General features: G+C 47.4%; 1 pseudogene; it reads left to right on the forward strand.

Annotated features, from left to right (window-relative positions):
- Positions 1 to 4,851: 4,851 nt before the first annotated feature.
- Positions 4,852 to 5,342, forward strand: LOC115317649 (annotated as a pseudogene).
- The last annotated feature ends 2,474 nt before the right edge of the window (positions 5,343 to 7,816 follow it).

Raw genomic sequence — 7,816 nt, forward strand, 5'->3', positions numbered from 1 at the left:
CGCCAGTGTTGTCTGACATTTTCTTTTAAATATCAGACAGCACTATCTGTCACTTTGTAGACGACATTTTAATTTGTACTTTCGAGGAAAGGTTGGTAGGGACGGTTAAAAAGTGTATAGTAGACAAATGCCAGGATTTCTTGTTCACAGAGGAAAGGTATACTTTAAAAGCGAAAGTGGTAATTAGACGTCCTGTTGCACACAAAAAGGGGCCTGTGCTGGAGGTACGGCAAGGTATCAGCAAAACCTCTGTTGGTCGCTGACAGCTGTCACTCGAAAATAGTTGAGAGGTATATAATTGCGTCTGTGACGGATAGCGCATGTAAAAAATCCCGTATGCATTGGGTTGGAGAGGAGAGGCAGTTGAGTTGCAAAAGTTGCGCCTTTTGAAAGCGAGCCATCACCACGATGTAATTGTTAGAGTTGTGCTCAAGGTGTTGCGAAGGTTTAATCAGGCTCCTGTGGAAAAATCGGTTGTGAAGAATATTGTGCGTGGGCCTAACCACCATGGGATCTCTCATAACTCTATATCTGTGACAAAGAGGTTCGGTGTAAATTTGGTTTTCAAACCTCAACACAAATTTGAAAGGTTAATCCCCTTTTCGGCTGGTCCTCAGGGGTGCCAGAAAAACATTGAAACCCAGATGTACCTTGTCAGGTACGAGTGGTGTACGACATTCCGTTGCGCTGTGAATTGTCCTATGTTGGGCAGACTGGTCGTTGTTTAGATGAAAGGCTCTTGGAACATAAAAGGGCAGTAGAAGATAAGGCTCAGTACTCGAAAATTGCTAAACATGTTGTAGACTGTATAATGACTGCGAGCCTGGGTGGGGGCGTACCCAGGTTTTGCACAAAGAGAAAGAAAACGGCAGGTGAGTTTTGAGCGAGACCATGCGTATTTTGACGTCTGGCAATTGTGTAAGTACACTGTCCTTGGCACTGGACAGTGATATGAATCGATTTTTGTGTATCTAAGGTCTTGTTCTTTAGGGGGCTTTAAAGAATAGCAAGGGTTGAGTTGCCTGTTATCCCTTGTGGTGGGTCAGCCCCCATACGAGGTCGTCAGCGTGGCTGGTTGGGGTGAAAAGAATCATTTTGGATCTGTCTGAGCGTCCAGCTTCGGGTGACCTAGAGGAGAGAAGGTGTTTCTTCTTTGGTAAAGAGGGTCTTGGCCGTATAAGTATATAAGAGCGTTCGTTATTCAAATAAGCTACAAGTTGTTTTGTCCGTTTCTTTATCGTTTCATGTCTCCGGATACTATGGAGAAAAAAACATCAATTGAACAGCACTTGGTTTGCCCTACCTATTTTAGAAATGTAAAAAAAAATTGCAAGAACAAAAATGTGTTGCACCAATCTTTATAAACGGCTGAACTGAGACGATGACCCATTCCTTCCAAACTGCTTTACAAACGACAGGTTGCCAATTCTACCAACCGGTGACATGTTAAGCTTAAAATAGCGGTTGTTAAAAGCAACCAATTAACATATCGTTTCGATGTTTTTTTGCGACAGCCGTTAGCCAAACCGTTTTGGTTCAGGAAAAGAGCAAAACGAATGTGCGCTACTCACTTTTGAGTGCCGAAGTGGCAACCACCGACTGAAATCGTGTACGCACGCCAAGCAGGTACGCCATTACAGTTGGAAGTAGCGTTCCCATGGCGCCTATCAATCTAGTAGTTCATTCCTTTTTCAGAACTATTCGCCGAAGAAATACTTTGACTGTCCCACTCCTCCCACCCTACCCCCCCCCGGTCACGTGACGTCACGGCACGAGATACCATTACGTCACGTAGCACCACGTTGTGACGTTATATGATGTTACGGTTTGTGCGCTTTTGTATAGTCTGTTGTGCGCAGCAGAGGTTGCAGCGCCTCTGCTTCCGTCGCGGTTCATTTGCATAACACGGAAAAGAACCTCGATTTTGTTTTTTTTAACATCATCGAAACGTATTTCTTCTCCCACGTCCTTATAAGGTCCAAGCGCCTTGGAAAACTACGAGTCCACGCTCACTGCACACGCCACGGTTTGTCTCACATTGACCGACCGCGGTGGTCGGGGTGGGCGCCGTTTTGTAAGTGCCGACCGACCGTGTCCGCAGAACCATTTCTAAAAAGCAAACTAAAACAAAACAATACAAAAAAGACACAAAAACCTAGCCGTGCCCCCCCAAGATTAAAACGATAAATGAGCAAGGGCCACATAAAACCCAGTCATCCGATTCTCTGCTCGGCGCCCATTTCCCGTCTTGCATACCGCTGCTACGAGGCGACGAAGCCCTAAACGAAAACTATAAGCGCCACATTAACGAGAGTCGACCAAAGTGAAAGAAAAGCGCCAAAGGGTCGGCCGCAAATTGAGCGGGAGCTTTTTTTCTTTTCTTTTCCTCGTTTGCCTTCCTCTCCTTTCTATCCTTCTTGCTCGCTTCCCATTTCAGCCGTCGTTTTTCACCGCACCACGTCATCAACAACAGCTACGCCGCACCTCCTTCCGAGTTCCCAATCTCCCTGCGCTCTCTTAACTAGAACGAGACTGTTTTTCCGCTCGCTCTAAGGTGCACTGAAGTGCACGTAAAGCTCGCATATAGCGACAAAAAAAAAAAATGGAGTAGAGAGGCAACCTGAATTCAGAAAGTTCGGCGACACAACGCTAGATTCGAGAGTGTGTGCGTGAATTGGAGAGGAAGGTGCTAACGGAACGTTAGGAAGACAGCGCCACCTGCAAGCAGCGGTCGCTGTGTGAACAAGTGTTTCGGCATTTATTTTTTCCTTTCTTTCTCTCTTTCTTTTTTTTTTGTGTGTGTATATCTCTCTTTCTTTCTTTAAAAAAAAGAAAACGATCGAAGAGATTGACGCGTTGGATTGACACGGAGTCACATCACTCGTACATCATACGAAACATGTTCTGTGTAGACATGATGACACAGTTCCCTGCGGACACTCCTCAATCATGTTCTAAACATGTTTGCTTTGTAGTTCATATGCACGCTGCGAACATGGCGAAATGCAGTTTTAACGCGATAGCCTAAGGAGTTCGTGTCGGAGAAAACCCGGCTTCAGTGGCGTGACGGGAAACTCCTGATTGGTCAATAGGGTACATGACGTCACAACCACATGACCTCGCGCGGGAATTTCAACAACCGACAACACCCACGTGAAACGTGACGTCACGCGTGGAATGAAAGGGATGCGAATTAAAGGTCACCGCGCCTCTCATGATTTCACTTTAGAAAGTAATTGAAATGCCTTAAAGATAAAAAATTTAAGAATTTTAGGTGGGATTCGAACCCACGACCTTTCGAGCCAGACACGGTACTGACCTGGCCACGCATGACACGCTAGCACGGTGAATGAGAAGGCGATGCGAATGGGCCCCGATAACGCTATCGCGTTCGGCTCTTAAAGGCGAAGCTTAAAGGGAAGATGGGGCACTTCTACATTTGAGAAAAAACGCTTGAATTTCGTTCATTTGGCCTTTAGAATAACAGATATCAAAATTATATTCCAACGCGACGCGCCGGAGAGCCACAGGAGCAATTTCAAAATAGGGCTGAAGCCCCGCCCCCCTAGCCTTGGGCAGCCAAAAGAGCCGTCGATGACGTCACGGACAGCGACTGTCTTTCGCGTTTTTCTCGCGTTTAACAATATTTACGCAGCAAATGTTTTGGGTATTCGGGTTCACGGGGTAAAAATACACTAGAATTCACTTCTAACTCATTTTTCCCAAGAAGCTCCGTAGCTTCCCTTTAAGACTCCTCCAAGTTTTTGCGAGAGAACTGTCACACAAGGACACCTCAGACGTTCTGCAGACTGCCGTTTTTTGTACGACGTATTAGCGGCGCGAACGCGCCCTAAGAAACGCAGGGCGTGTCGAGTTCCGAGCATCTCATTACCGCTGAGCAGCCAATCAGGTTGCGTCATTTGCCGACAGGAACGCCGAAGGACCAATCGGGAGGTTTAGGAGCGGGAATCAACATGATAAGCTCCGACCCGCGTTTCTCGTGCTGCCAGTGAGTAATATACACTCCCCCGCGATCCGAAGACAAGCCCAATGATTTGACACTGCTTTAATTTGTTCAGTCGGTGACATGGGCGATCGATATGTGTATATCATGCTGGATATCCTGGGCAAAAAAAGGGGTGGCCGCCATTTTCCCATTCTGTACATAATGGATTCTTGCTGAGACACGCCATCCGTCTTTCCCGTTGGCTTTACTGCTTAAACGAAGGGAACGAACGGGTGTTCCGAAGCAATTTTCGAAAGCGTAGTGCGACGAGAAGACACGCAACAAAGAGGCAAGAATATGCACCCGCCTTTCCATTTTGTTTCTTCTCGCCGTGTACCGGCATATAGCTTATAAAGTAAGCTGCTGCGTCACGGCTCGTCGATCTTGACATAATCGTTAAAAACTAACAGACAAACGAGTGTGATAAGCGTTCAAAGGTGAGTAGACTGGCAGACATTTGTAGTGTTGCAAGTGGCGTGAAAATAATGTTGCGAGTTTTATATACACTGAGGATGTCTTCTTGTGTTATTGCCAAAAGACCAAGCCTTGGATTAAAAAAAAAAGCACGTAACAACCTTAGGCTTTTTAGTCACGCTTCAGGAACTCCGAACATCACGCAAGGTCGGCCGAACATAAAAAAAAAAAAAAAACTATCTCCCAGGAGTTGCTAGTTTGCCAAAGCTCCTGTCATATTGTTTACGCAAGCAGCGGAAGCCCAACATCTAAAAAAAAAAATGATAGGAAGCTCAACGTTCAAAGAAAAAAGACTTCGAGGAGAACAGCAGAAGACTTCGCCGACTGCCACGCGGAGTAGAGGAGCGACACCGTCTAAGGTTGCGACGATCATGGCGGCAAAGCTGCTTGCCCCCATCCTTTCGCTCCTTCTCACCTTACCCCAACCTTCGTCGTCGATGCGGCTTAACGCAGTATTGACGTGAACAAGCACACGCCAGAGTGACACCTGCTAAGCCGACTTGTCTTCGAGGACCTTCGCAGACAGGGCCATGTGCCCTTTCAACATGACCGTCGACTTCAGCCCGTCCAGATTCCCTGATCGGATACCGACCGCCACCTATCGGTGGCCCGACACCTACTGCTCCGGCACCGGCCCGCATCTGTGCACGGCTGCACGCAAGTGAAGAGGGACATGCAAGTCCTCTACAAGAGGGACGGTGCCCTGGTGCCCGCGGTGGTCTCGATGCCCACCGCTTGTGTCTGTGCAATGCCTTAGAGTGTTGCTGCACGTGGAATGCAGCGTCGAGTCAACCGCAACGACGGAATCTCAAGATCCCACAATATTTTCGTGCAAAATGCAATAAACGGTAATGTCGTTTGAAGGTTGTTTGCGCCTACACAGGAGCTGAATGCCGAGTGAGTTGTGCTTCACCCGGATTTGCCTTATACCCGTGAGTCACGGGCAACTCGAATGCCATTTACAACGAATGACATTCGTGTGATCGACGAATCGGCTCGCGATCTGTCGAGCGTGGAACGCCCCACGCTCGGAGTGTCGCGCGCTGATTGGCCGATCGTTCAAATGTCATTCGTTGTAAATGGCATCCGAGTTGCCTGTGTGGCACGGGTATTATTCGCAATGGATGGATGGATGTATGGATGAATACGGCTGAGCCCTTTGGATCGGGCGTTATCTTACGCCACCTCCAGCGACTCCAGCGAAATCGACGCCGCGTAGCGGCAGCGCCGAGAAGCTCAGGAGAGGGGTCATTTCGACTCTGTCGTCTACACGGCGCCGTTTCGCACGGGAGACAAGAGACGGCGCGACAAACGCCGCCGACGAACGAGCATACGGCGCTGAGAGCAGGCCTTTTTAGCAGACGACCTTTTCGACTCAAAAGCGGCGCGCGTTCCGCAGGCGGCGACAGTCGCAGAAACGAAAAAAGACAGGCGCGGTAACAGCAAGGAACTGCAGTTCCTTGTCTGCAAAAGGGCCGGCTCACGGCGTCGTCTGCTCGTTCGTTGGCGGCAGTTGGCGTCACGACCGCTTGCGCCATCTCTTGTCTCCCGTGCGTAACGGCGCCGTGTTGTTTGCAGACCGGTGGCGTCGCTGCGTATCCATAGGAGCTAAGCCTTTTTCTTTCTTTACTTTTTCCTCGGGTAAATTCGCTCTTCGCAAATTTTACAAAAAAAAAAAAAAAAATGCACCATCTGTGGGCAACACTGCGCAAAGTCGTAGCGCGATAGGTTAAAGGGATACTGAACCAAAGAATTTAGTGCCCATAATAAGTGGCGCACGTTCTTTCCACCAGCCAGCAGCCGCCGGTGTGCGCGAGCACACGCAACAAAAATGACGTCACAGACCTCCATTCACGGTTGAGATGACAGTAAAATGCATGGGCTTCGGACTAAAGGAGGATAAAGACAGGCTTTTCATCTCTACAAGTGAAAGCTACGTGCTTGTTAGACCAATTCATCGCTTAGTTTTTACACCAGGCACCACTGTGTAGATGAAAAACTTGTCTTTATTCTCCTTTGGTCCGAAGCCCATACATTTCACTGTCATCTCAACCACGAATGGAGGTCTGTGACGTCATTTTTGTTGCGTGTGCTCGCGCACACCGGCGGCTGCATGGCTCGTGGAAAGAACGTGCGCCACTTATTATGGACACTAAATTCCTTGGTTCAGTATCCCTTTAAGAAACCGAATTTTCCGGTCGATTTAAAGAGCCTGGCGTCTCCTTGTTTCACACTGTATATTGTTCGCTTAATATCTGCCATTTCACTAAAAAACTAAACATGTCTTCCTAGAAAAGGTTATCATCATCATTCTTGTCCAGTTGGCTTGCACCTTTGCATTAATTGCATTATCATAATGCACGTCGTTTATTTTTTTATAAAAGAAATTGCTCTAAAAGAGGTTGGGGGAGGGGGGCAGGAGGTTTGTTATCCCCCTTGTTTCCACTTCCCTTATATCTGTCCCAGGGTGTGAAGCGCCTATCGTTGTGTATTCAATGTGTTCGTTATTGCGTCTCACCATTTATTGCCAATGTTTTGGATCTCATACGGGGTCGAGTCTTATTTCTTGCATTTTCGTTTTGCCCGAGACATTCCCCTGTAGTGTTTCCGGAAACATAAATACTTCCTTTGATTCATGTGAAGTATCAACACAACGCTGAAGGAAGTCACAAAAAATCGGCATCACGTCCGTGTTCTCCGTCGTTACAACTTCGCTAAGATCGGGCATTGTTCCTCAAGAAAGCATTACGAAGTTTAAGAGGTGAGCACGCCGCCTGCAGTTCGACGTTACTGAAAGTCTGCGTATAAACGGAACCGGGACACACAAAAAGACACAGTCCGCGACTAAAGTTGCAGTCAAAAGTTAGGCTAGGTGGCGCAAGCTACCACCAGTTACAAAGGATATAACCGTTAACAGTTCGAAACATGCATTTATGAATGGATGGACGGATGAATGAATGTTAATGGCTATACCCTTTGGTAACGGGCGGCACCCTGCGCCACCTAGCCTGACTTTTGTGTGTATGAAGCGTATAGATAAAGCAAACGCTTGCTCGAATCATATATGCATGTTTCGAACGTGTGTGCACACAGTTGTCGCATGACCATGTGTGACACGACCTTTACCAAGATACACGCCTGAGACACTGTCTTCAGACTGTCTTTTGTAGGATGCATTAGCAGTGTGACCACCGCGGCCTAAGGTTTCAAAATCTGACAATCCCTGCCTACGAATGTTCTTCTCTTTAAAAACAAACAAAAAAGAATTTTTTTTTTTTTCTGAGTAAAGTGGTTGGTGACTAAACACACCCGGGCCTTTTAGAAACATCCAACAGG

The sequence above is a fragment of the Ixodes scapularis genome, unplaced genomic scaffold, assembly GCF_016920785.2.
Source record: "Ixodes scapularis isolate PalLabHiFi unplaced genomic scaffold, ASM1692078v2 PGA_scaffold12__126_contigs__length_90152505, whole genome shotgun sequence".
NCBI lineage: Eukaryota > Metazoa > Arthropoda > Arachnida > Ixodida > Ixodidae > Ixodes > Ixodes scapularis.